Here is a 12,532-nt window from a genome sequence, read left to right as displayed (position 1 = left end):
TTTTCGATATTTTCTGTCTAGTTTGGGACACTGCGAGTCAGCTGTTACAAACAGCAAATCGGCCGACCGGCCGGGCCATAGGAAATAAACTGTTTTGTCGCCGACCTGTCGCCTGAGTGAGCGACCAACTAAAAATCCCAGGAGCTTTTTGTTGCCGCCTTGGAATGCAGCCTAAGAACGAGACCATGAAGCCATAGGGCACGGTAAAGGGGTATTTATGAAAAGGCTTTTTGGTGTTGCGGGATGAAATATATTACTGTTGAAACCCATGTAAGGTTGTGGGATGTGCGCTGTAACGTTTCATTGTGGTCGTCACCAAACCTAGTGGTCAAAAGCATTTTTGCATCAAGCGTTGCGTGAAAACAGACCTTTTTGTTGCCGATCTATCCACCAAGTCGGCGAGTTTTACCACCCCTGGGAATACCACTAATACCCCGTGTGCGACGTGGAGCGATCGGGGCCTGTCTTTCTCCGTGCGGTCCACCTAACGCCGGCACAAACAACCAAACCAGTTGACACGGCCTTCAACGGCGGCCGCATGCAAAGCCTGACCTCATCTTGGCGCCGGGCGGTGGGTGAAGCCCCATACATTTCTCGCAACGTCGACTGCCTTTTATTCCATGAGCTTCAGTGTGGGTGGTACCTCTGCAGATGCATCTGCCTGCGTCACCGCGGGCTATGGAAAACGGTTCCGCTGTGAGCAGGCGCATAAGGAGATTGCATTTTAAGTAGCGGAAAATAACCATGACGCCATTATTCTGACGTCACACACTGCTGACTTGGACAACGATATTCTAATGGTCTGTTTCTGTCAGCGGTTTTAGTGCCTGTAAACCGCATGGAGGCATGGAGGGGCTTGGGCTTGAGTTTCAATTCCTGCTCAAGCTATATGGTTAAGCTTTATGGTTAAAATCGTGAGCGGCTATTCATCAGTGTCTCTGAAAGCTCTGCTATTTAAGTGCAGATTAGCTCTGCCTCATGGCAGCTCTGGTATGAACCACGAATGCGCTAAAAATATAACCTTACCTGACCACCGCCTGCCCACATAAAACCGCGTGTGGCGAGGCCACGGCCACCTCTGCCCATCACCTCTCGGCATGCCACCATACCAGCCTGCCTCCTCTCGTTACATCCCCGCCCAAACCACGTCTTTTCTAATAATCTGGCCCAATTCTTTCATAAGAATACGGCGCGTTGAGTTTTACTGTGCATGCCTTTTCGGTGTACTTCTTGAGAGAAGGATTCTTGCCCATGCCCGCCTGGTTTATGGTTGAGAGCGTCGATGGTGCTCCAGATCACTGATATCGTGCTTTCTCTTACGGGTATCTAATCACGCCTATGGTTACTGCTACGTCTACAGAATGGATCGGCATGTGGTTCTACGGTTACGACGCATCATCCGTCAGCGCACACCGGTGGCAGCCAACGACGTGAAAAATAGCCTTGCTGTCTTCCGGCAAGCGAGCAGAAAAATCAAGGTCGGCAGGCTTCTGATGTAAGCTCCTTACCGCTGCGGTCGAATGCAGAGGACGCGATTTACAAACACAGCACGTAACCGTGGCCGCAGTGACAGTGACCTCGTGCAGAGTCGAGCTCGAGCAGGGGGCCGCGAAGTTGGCAGTCCTGTCGCTTGGCTGTTGACAACACCTGGAATGACTGACACAGCTGCGCCAACGCCACCGCCAGCTGACATCAGAGTTGACACGCGCGTCGCGGAAACGTTTGCCGCGTAGTTCGCAGCTATCCGCAGGTTTAAGTCGTGCTCTGTGAGGCCGCAGAGCGTAAACCGTGCCACGGTCATCGGGCGAAAGGGAAAAAAAACGGAATATGAAATGGTTGTTGGAGATGATGGCATCAAATGGCATTGGCGTGACACGACATTTATTAGTTTACTTAGAAGTATTTTGTTTGCAGTGGGAGGGGAAGGCGCAGCATCCACGCCCTTTCTTCGGTCTCACATCTGGGTATCTGTCATCGACATCGACACCATTTCCTCTGCCTCACTTGGTGTCCACAAAAATTATTCGCGAGAAATTGATAAGCAACTTGTGCTAATCTTTTCGAGCATGGTAAAAACCGTAAAAGTTCTGACCAGCTTTCGGCGTTGTGTCGGTTTAAAAAGAGTTCACTTGACCATTGTGACATCAAGAGGGTCGGCGGTTCATTTAAAGCAGTCGTTAAACGCGCGATTTTTTTAGTTCGTTGGCTACAAACAGGGATGTCAAACCTGGCCGCGTGTTGGAAAGGTAGGCCACAAAAATGTATATATTCATGCAAAGCCTGGCGCCAAAGATAGTTTTTGACAGTAAATTCTGGTTACGACCAAGACATAATAATACAGCACACTATGCATAACATAACATGAAATCTCTATACATAGATGTTGCGTCTCCATGGTAATACATTTCGTCACATAACACAAGCAAATGTTTCCGTAAAGACTCTTTACCGTATTCTACGGCGTTATGGTATCTTTTCTAGGTTTCATTCCAGCCCAGCGACAAAAACGCCCTGTGACTTTTAGTTGGCGAGCCGACTCGGTGACAGCTCGGCGACAAGCCTATGTATTTCCTATGGCCCGGCAGGTCGGCCGATTGCCTGTTTTTAACAGCCGACGCTCAGTGTCCCGACAGTTCATCTGACAGTTAAAATAATGAAAAATATAGATATGGGGTTTCATCTGACCGTAAGAGGGTGTGCCAATCGTTGCCATGCTTCTAATATGAAGTGGGCAGTTATTTTTAATGCGCTGCCATTTTGCAAGTGACAGTTGCGTTGCAGTGCCATGAATACTTGCCTAGAGTTTATTTTCACCTTGCTTACTTCGTTGGCGGTGGCCACTATTCAGCATCCTACTCTCAGCGACGAGAGGCATTGACAGTTTGGGTTAAGTCGGCGGGATGATCCGATTAAGGTAGAAACTGATCTGTGATTATCTAAACCGCCTTTTCAAGACACCAAAAAGTATGTTGACTCACTGTAGCAGTCACAAGCGACCAGCCTTCCTCCCTTTGAAATGAATTGTGGGTTCCATGTTGAAGTCTGATGGCACAACTCATGAAGGGAAATAACAGGAGGTGACAATAGTTCTAAAATGTCAATTTATGCCATTTTTGCTCTTTTCCTGATTGAGAACGGTTACCAGTCAAATGGATCTGCAAATCAGGGGAGTTCCCACTTTTATTCAGTTTGCCACTCCATCCCTCCCACCTAATTTTGTAAAGAAGTATGCTAATATGGGAGGCATCCATGTTTTGGGGGTGCGTTACATAATTTGTCTCACTGCTGCCAAACCCATCTTCAAAAACTATGCCCCTGTTTGAAATGCAAGTATTGCATTAATTTTTGAGAGCATTTAAAGAGCTGTTCACAGTTCAACCTTTTGCTAGCAATCTTGACTGCTTGCAATTTATATGATAGCCAAGGGTGTAGGCCATGGGAAGGTAATGAAAGTGAGAGATGAGGTGGTGCAGCAAATATAGGGGGGATAGGTTTCATTGCCAATTTCTTATAAATTTTTGCCAATATTTCAATTTTTCTCATAACCATACATCAGCTTTGTATTTTCATGTATACGAAACCATGCAGTCTAGTGACATGGAACATACAGAGGCGCGCCCCTTGTTTAATTATGAGTACATTGACATGTAGGTTTATCTGTTTGGAAGTTACACTTACAATGAAGGTTTTCGTTCATGTAACAGTGCCAACCCTCCCTGCGCGATCCGCAGAATCGTCGCTTGCCGTCCGACGCACCTGCCGGCCTTGAATCGTCTCGCAATGATTGTACAAAACTTCGCTTCTCTGAAACCAGAAGTGCTAGGAACACTTTTTTGGTGTCAACACACTTACAACAGATCTCCAGAGGCTAACAAAGATTCGGGCGAGACTGCGCAATATGCCTTATTGGTGTCCTCAGAAAACCGTAGCGGGGGGGGGGGGGGGGAGTCGCATCACCCATGCCCGCTCCCCTCCGTCCTGTCAGCGCGAGCAACTCGTTCAGAAAGTCAGCTGCCTGATGTAAACGTATTAACAAATTTCAACACAATTCATTTGTTGGGATATGGTGTAGGGTGATCACCAGGCAGCACACGCCACGCCAGGCTTGGAGCATGCCTAAGGTATGGTGGCTGGTTTGATGGAGGTTTTGCCACTGGTTCAAAATCTGCCATGCATTCTGTTGCCCTGGCTATCGAGGTCCGTGGTTTTTTGCGGTCGAGGAAAGCAAATCCAGCCGTAGATCAGGTTTAAATATGAGGTCCCAGCAAGTCCGAGGGTGGTAGAAAACTCCTGTTGTGATCTGCTATCTCATTAGTCTAGAGCAGGTGCACCTGCTGTCCTAGCAGCAGCACTTTTACTGACATCTGTTGAAGGACAGTGTATCATTGAACGCTTCGGTTATGTGCATGATATTAAAAATTGCAGTGATGAGAAGCTTTTGGTGAAAGACTTATTATTGATGACGCTTCTGGGCATGGAATTAATAACCATTTTGCCATATGACATCGCATTACACTACTGGCGAAATGCGATGTAACGGGCACATTGAACAGCGTCGTTGGAGTTGTTGGTAATTTGTTAAAAAACATGAACAGGTTAAGGAACTTAATGCTGCAAATGCACAAAAATGGACGTGCTCATACTATTTTCAAACAGGCAGGGAATATTTGGCCCGAAAAACCGGAAAGAGAAATGCCCTCTGATTAGAACGCAACGCTGAACATAAAAATGAGCCTACGTGTTAGCAGCCATCGATGTTAATGTTTTTAGACGTCAGAACTTGATGGATTTGAAGGCATTTTTTGTTGGCTGTAAAGATGATCCTTGGAAAGAAAATGCGAGAAAAACATTAAGTTGGAAATGAGCGAGACATGTCACATTTTAGCTTCCATTTTGGTTACGTTGTCTGCAAACCAGAAACGAAATATGCAATCGACTTGTTATCCATTGCGTTTCATTTGCGATAGTATATGAGGTATAAGTATTTCAAGGGAGTGCTCCACTGTTATATGCGGCTTTGAACTGAGACAGCCATATTGAAGACGTTTCGATGCAGCTCATGACCATGCCCTTTTAGGACCTAAAAGAACCATCTCGTTGCTCAACTCAAAGGCCGCAAAGATGTGGAAGAGTAATTGAGGGAGAGTATTTCAAGGCCACCATGGTATTCATGACGCCATAATAACGTCACTCAACTCCTGCCATTCCATTAGCCATGCAGCTATCAAGACCAATAAAAATGTAATGATCGAGTCGCTCATATCTGGCGTTCGTGAGCACGATTTCCAGATATAGCGGTCGTCAAGTGGCTCTTAATCAAGGTGGTGCAAGGTGCAATGACGTAATCAAGCAAGGATGCATCGGGAAACGTGTTTACCAAACACAGAATCGTGCTGTCTAGACCAGTCCTGTGTACTTCAGGTATACCAACAGTTAAAAGAAAGTTTGTTTCATCATATCTGATGCTTGCTTCCCTATCATCAAAGGTCAAACGCTCCCTTCAAAAGCAAACGAAAAATGTGATCACCATTGCAAAAATGCAAATAGTAAATACCATACAACATGTAGCTTTTTTGTTAACCCTCTGAATTATGGCTGCTGGTGCAAGGTTTTTGTAATTTTCATTTTCAAATAAAGTTAACTAAGTGTTTAAGCGAGAGACACCCCACATTAGCAATTATTTAGATGGGTGTATGCGTTCAGGGGTGCTTTATACCAGGAGCATCAAAACAATCGTGTTTTCTTTTGATTATGCGGCTGCTTTGAATGATTACCATGAGCGACTTTTGCTGATAGCATGTGCTGAGTAAAGCTTTTACGTATGCCCTGAACTCCCCAACCGAGATATTCTTGTCCATTTTGTCAAATTATTTTTCCCTCCAGGTTTTTGTCAGACACCAACGCAGGGGTTTTGCATACCGACCATCGCTACGTTGGTCGCCACGAAGCGGGTTAACCCTCTTTCGCTAGTTGCCAGCTGACCTTGCCGTGCCAATCGGGCTAAGCAATGTGCTGGCTCTTTGGCCGTATCTGGAGTCGCACAGTGGTTGTTCTGGCTCTTAGTCCCTCTAGTCATCGCCACTTCTGTTGAAAAATTAGCGAGTTCCAGTGATTTTTAACGAAGAAAACAGATTTCGTTGCGCGTATTACAGTCAGCAAGGTAAGTCAGCGATAAGGATGAGTAAAGATCTGCGACCCAGGCTAACCCCACTGCATTCCTCACGCAAGCGTACATGATCCGGACATCTGTAACATAAGGCTGAGGCGGTCGGCAGAGGCAGCTTAACTGCACGTTTGTCAAAACACCCTTCGATCTGGTATAACAGAAGTATTTCCTCTTTTGCTTGATATGGGGCAAAAGAGGCTCGCGGTGGGACAGCAAAGCGTATTAGCAAAAGGGTCTATCTGGCACGCGACGAGCCACAGTCTGATATACCTGGAGAATGTATTACTGGTGGGGTGTGCGCGAGCAGAACGCTTGGAAGCTTGTTCGTGACTGGCCACTTCATCCGACGGCACGAACAGATCTCCGTGTAATTTCATTTACAACGATCGTGACAAAATGGTGCCAAATTGCAAATATTTCGGATGCATAAATTCGGCAGCCGATTGGGTTGGCTGCCTAAATAATTTTCCAGGCCTCATTGTACAGGGTTATGGTTCCAACGACTCAAATTTCCAGCCCGGTTTTTAGGCAGCTTCTAGCTGTGTCTTGATCGAAAACAGCGTACGCGTGGGCTGTACGGAGTTGAACTGTTTAAGTGCTTTGCAGGCATTACCTTGGCCTATATCGTGCAGCTGGTTTTTATCTACTCTGGTTACAAAGGCCTGACGTTGATCCTAACATACGCTGCAAAACGGCAAATCCTCACTGCGTGCTCAAGTGCTGCCTATTCTAGCTTTCTGCGTGTGACCTTCTGCGCACATCTTAGTTCATCTGTGTCATTATGATATCAAGGTCCTTTCTGGATCTGGATCACTGGATCACTGCAGGTCGCTTTGATCCAGTGTCGCCAGTGATTTATAGGTTTGGTGGTCCGTGTCAAGTGAACGGGAAAATATGTTTGAGCCGCATTGCAATGTTGCAATGCGGCACACGTAATCAAGCAGTTGCGGTAGCCAGAATTGCCGGACGTTTACATGCTCTGAAATTTTAGTGCATAGAAATATCCTAAAATTACGCAGCATAATTTGTAATCAATTTTCACTTGTGACCAGCAACATCTAAAGCTGCTATGGATGGTTCTCAAGAATTAGATATCAAGCAGCATAGCGGCACAACAGAGTCGATCAGGTTGACGTCTTCCCCTCAATTCATAGACCGCGCGTTTCATGAAAATATCATGATACATTGTACCAAGCTTATTGAACGTGGCAGTAAAACTTGCTTGACCTGTTAAAATTCTGGTAATTACGCGTTTGGTATGCTCAGGACAGCCCAAAACCACGACACAGTTAGCTGCTGGTGCTGTTTGTAACTTGCGTTTTACTGCGACTGAAAATGCACGCGTGGAGCATGCACGCTTAGGGTTATAACATGAGTATATCTGCAGGATGCCGCAGCAGACCAACCTCAACAGTGTTCGTCTTGGTCCGCCATAAGGCTGCAAGGTGGCTAGTTGGTCCTTAGGTCGTAAGGCTGTCTGCTGCTGTCTGCATCGTTTAGGAATAGATATGTTCAATTACATACACAAGCGGCTGGTCCAGACATTTATAACAGGTAGCGATCGATGGTGCGCTTGGGTAAATCGATATGATTCAGACAAGGCGCGGGTAATTTTCCATTGTAAACGTCACGGGCTTACTCCATTTGGTCTGACATCTCAAACCGTCCATATATGGTACAAATTTCCGTAGCATTTCAAGAAAGAAATGTAGTTTTTTGAAGTGGTTGATTCTTTTTCTGGCGCATACTTCAGAGCTCCATGATGTAATTATCATCCTTTGCCATAATGTCCCCGGCAGTGGTGCTATATTTCACACACACACACACCGTTATGGCCGGTTGTTTTCTCCGGCCATTGACAGTCGCGATAGGGCGCTGATCAGCGTTTGTTATATTCGACACATTGATTTGATTTGATGTTTATCTTCGATTATGGACATAATATTATTTTAGGACATATATTATGGACATAATATTATGGACATAATATTATTACATAACATTAAGCAGTACATAATATAATAAGTGGATTGGCGCACAAGCGGAACGCTTAAATCTAAGCGCCTCTCCTAACAATAACAAGATATGGTCATCGCCGCCAGGGAACCCACGACACGCCGCCCACCCGCCCGATCCGTAAGCCGACACGGGCCAGGCGTCCGCCGCCACTTCAGTCTACACACATAGCCGTCTCGGGCCGGCGGCGGACGTCCGGCCCGGCAACGCCACCCAGTAGCCCGTCTGCTGCCCGCGCCCGCTGGAAGTTTTTAGGCGAATCGTTTGGTCTGAAAGAGAAATGTTTGGAACATTTTTGCTATGTGCTACCCGTTGCGATCCTGCAAACCGTTACCTATGAGATAGATACTTATTTGCTCGTTGTGAGTGAACTCAGAAAAGTTTGGAATGATGCGATCTGTTTTACGTAGCACTGAAATTCGGATTTCATGATACCGAGGAAAGTTCAGTGCAAAGTGTTGAGGGTCTTCATATGGATAGCCGCATAAGCAAGAGGGACTAGGCGTAATTGGATTTTGAATTTCGAACAGGTGGGCATTCAGGTTTGACATTCCCAATCTCCGCCTAGTATTTAGGATGTTACCATGCCTGCATCCAAGGCTGTGATACACCGGAGGCGCGGGCACACCGCAAAGCTGGTATATTTACCCCTTGAAGGAACGAGAAGACTGGAGAGATGACACCTCAAGCGACGCATATGACTGTATGCACCCCAGCCTCGAGAGTATTTATCTGGTACGGGATTAGATTCCACAAGATAGTGATAGCCCAGTATCTCAGTCATTACGCGACTGGACAGGGCTTGCGGCGGCGCGCAACAAGTTTCTTGGTGTTAGTATTTATACTGCTGTGTAGTTTTCTTTGCATGGATAGCCATACTGCTCTGGTTTTTGCGCTGGGCTTGCTGGTGGGATTTCAGACTAGTGTCATTTGCACTTCCTTGATCTTTACTCGCTTCTTTGGCCTTTCGTTCTTCACAATGCAGCTTCCTGTCGGTGACAACTATTTCGTCGCACACTGGCCGGGGTTCTCCTTTCGACCACACATGCTCTGCCATGGCGGATTTTTTTGTTTCTTCCTAGGCATTTGCCGGCCTGTGATCTCGCAGTCTCATAGCGGTTGGCCAGTTTGATATTCATGTGATCTTTCAGAACTGCATGGGGCAGTTCTGGGCCGTTTTTACATTTGCTTTCTCGGTACCCGTCCGTGGTCGGATTTGGTGAGATTCACCGTAGGGCTGCCTCGCTTCTGAGCACTTGTTTGATGAAACGCCCACAGATTCTCGGAATCGTCTTTAACAGCCTTTACTGCGTTGGATCGATATTATTGCGCATGCTTGGTTCTTCGGTTGTTCTGTGACGAAGAATCACCTGAAATTTTGTTCTGTGGGCCCCTCGGCTGATCTTTTCCCGGGAACGCCTCAGCGGGTTGGGTCATCCCATCTCTATTTCTGATGTGATGCTGGCGGCTGGACTCAAACTTATTATACCGGCTGGTGGCTGTTGGTTTGCGGTAAGTCGTTGTCCGTGAATTTGGTTTGGGTTTTCTCCACTTGTATTCCGAAGAACGGCAATATCTGGTTATCCCCTCGATCGAATGATGAACGATATCAATGTGTTCAGACCGTTGCTTTGGGCCAAGAATGTGGTAGCGTTTTCCTGATGTCGTCAGGGGACGAGTATATTGCCAAATTATCGAAGCCACGCTGGTGGTGCACCATGAGCTATTTCTAACGCTGCTTCTGTCCTCAAGGTATTCCAATGATGTGTTGGGATCGCCGGTGGTAGTGATGATCACATAGCCATTCCTTCCGTCGGTTGGTATGTGGTATCAGCCATGGGTGTAGTTCCTGTTCAGTTGAGGGGGGGGGGGGGCTGTCCCTTCCCAGCTTTGAGAAGACCACTGGCGAAATTGAGGACGAAGGACGTATTGGGAGTGTTTTAGGGGTTGGTTCATCCATGTTTTCCTGCTTATCCCCGTCCCTCAACCTGAAAAATAATGTGGGCCAAATTGAAAACGAATACGTTTTGGGCGGCCTCCTTTGGGGTTGGTTTATTCACCTTTCCCACTCTCCTTCCTCCCTCGAACGTTTTGCGAGACTACACCAAGTATCGGCTGCCCAGCTGGAAGGCTTTTGTTACACAAAACATGACAAGCTCGGTGATCTCTGCCGGATTGTTTTTTTTTTGGGGGGGGGGGAATGGGCTCTGCAACAGTTGCGCCTTCATCTATGAGCACGCTGGCAAACAAGTTCACGGGGTCAAAGATGAATGCTCGCAAACATTCATCCGAACAATCCAAAATCCGCTCAGCACGCTCCAAACCATTTTCAGCTGTTTTAAAATATCGTAAAAAGTAGCTTTTATAATGCCACTAGGACAAGCCGAAGTACCATGTATCTGTATTGCCTTCAGATGCCACGCATACCTGACTGGGCGCTCGCTATTTTGAGCATGGGGCCAGCCAGCATTACCTCATCAGCCTAAGGAGCTTTAAATGAGCATAGTGAGCACCCGGCTGTACAAAGTATGGTGGGCTTGTTGTTGACATCAAGCCCACCAGCCCAACCACAAACTAGACCCGGCGCAAAGCAGGTGACGCCAGTCGAGACTCTACAAACAAAAAAGACTTGAGCCGTGCATTTTATATTAGGTGTAGAACGAAGGCAACCAGCGACTGTTATCAGACTGCCGTGTGTGAGATGGGAGAACAGATCGAAAACCGCACCACTCGCTCCGAGGTGTCGACCCGGGCCTGTTCAACCCAGCAAGGCCTCAAATGTCGTGTTTGCAGCGAGTCCTCGCGCCGGAGCCAACGTACGCTAATCCAGACTGGCGCCTGCCCCCCCCCCCCCCTCCCCCCCCCCCGTCACGTGCGCCCACCGCGCGGTGAGAGGCCGGTTCCGCGCAACGACGGCTTTGTGTCACTCAAAGACAGGAACCGGTCGCGCGCCGGCGAGCATTGCAAGCCTGCAGTGGTGCTGCCAGGTCGGCCGCTTCGCCAGAAGTACAGCGATCTGAGCGGAGATATGGCGGGGCCGACGCACGTAGTGGTCCGCTGTCACTGTCGACATGTCAAGCAGCGCAGCACTTCCATGAAGTGGCTTGTTGTAAATCATTTCGAGGGACGCTAAGAAGGTTTTCTGTGGAATTGTATTTCCATCTCAGCCAGGTGTTCACTTCCTCGGCTAGCAGCGGTCCACGTCAAATGTTCTACGTTCAAAGCTGCTTTAGACGACGCTTTCACGACGCGTCCGCTAGACAAAACCAATTGCTGCATCGCATTTCTGCCCTACCCAAAACACTGTTGTGAACAGAACTTCTCTATGACAATATTTGTATGCAAAATTTGCTTTATCACAGCCTCCACTCATCGAAGGTCCTGCAGGTAACACTTCTACATGGCACCACTGTACAGGAAATACATCAACGCAATTTTAATGATGCACAAAAATACTGTTGCAAACAAAATATTCACGTAAAATGACTTTTGCATACAATGGTTTAGTGATCAAAAGCTGTACGCGACAATACTTCCGCCAATAAAAATCCTGCACAACACCGCTAAAGGAAAAAACTTCCACACACAGCCCCCCTTGGACACAGCCATGAGGGAATAAACTTCAATTCGGCAAAACTGATCAGCCAAAACTGACACATGGCACTGGACTATTCTTGCAGAGGAATTCTTCTCCCACTCCAGCTCTGCGTTATTTTAATAACGCGAGTGTAACCTAATTTAACCCTGACATTACCTGATCTAACCTAAGCAGACTTCACCTAACCTGATTTAGTCTAATCGAACGGAAGGGAGCGAAACCGAACAGAACCGAAAAAGACTGATATACGTATGGTTTCCTAATCGTACCCAACCTAACCTAGTATGGTCTCAACTCACCTCAGATCATCTCATCTCCTTCATGTCACGACATGGCTCAATTAATACAATGGTAATCATAATCAGGATACAAGTGTTGTGGATACAAGTGAAACACTTCATTAGAAGTGTTTGCGGGCTCGCTTTGAAAAAGACGAAGCGGACTCTTTGAAAATTTTTTTGGGTTAATTCGTATGATTTGCACAAACAAATGGCCATAAGATTCGCACCAGATTTGCATAAAGCCCTGGAGAGCTTTTGGTTTCCACAGGCCGTTTCAGTCAGCTTTTGGGAGCGAGGAGTCAGATATGTAACTGGTGAGCAGTATGGATGTCCTGGGCTAGCGTAACTCAGCACGACCAAAGTCTCTATGATCCGGCCTTGTGTGTGTGTGTGTGTGTGTGTGTGTGTCATTGGGGCTTTACGACGCACTCAGCTGCTGAGGCGATATGACGTCGCCTGCCTCTCACCCTG

The sequence above is a fragment of the Pollicipes pollicipes genome, unplaced genomic scaffold (genome assembly GCF_011947565.3).
Source record: "Pollicipes pollicipes isolate AB1234 unplaced genomic scaffold, Ppol_2.1 Scaffold_2555;HRSCAF=2994_pilon_pilon_pilon, whole genome shotgun sequence".
Classification (NCBI taxonomy): domain Eukaryota; kingdom Metazoa; phylum Arthropoda; class Thecostraca; order Pollicipedomorpha; family Pollicipedidae; genus Pollicipes; species Pollicipes pollicipes.
The sequence above is the reverse complement of the archived record's forward strand: the minus strand, read 5'-3'. Positions refer to the sequence as shown.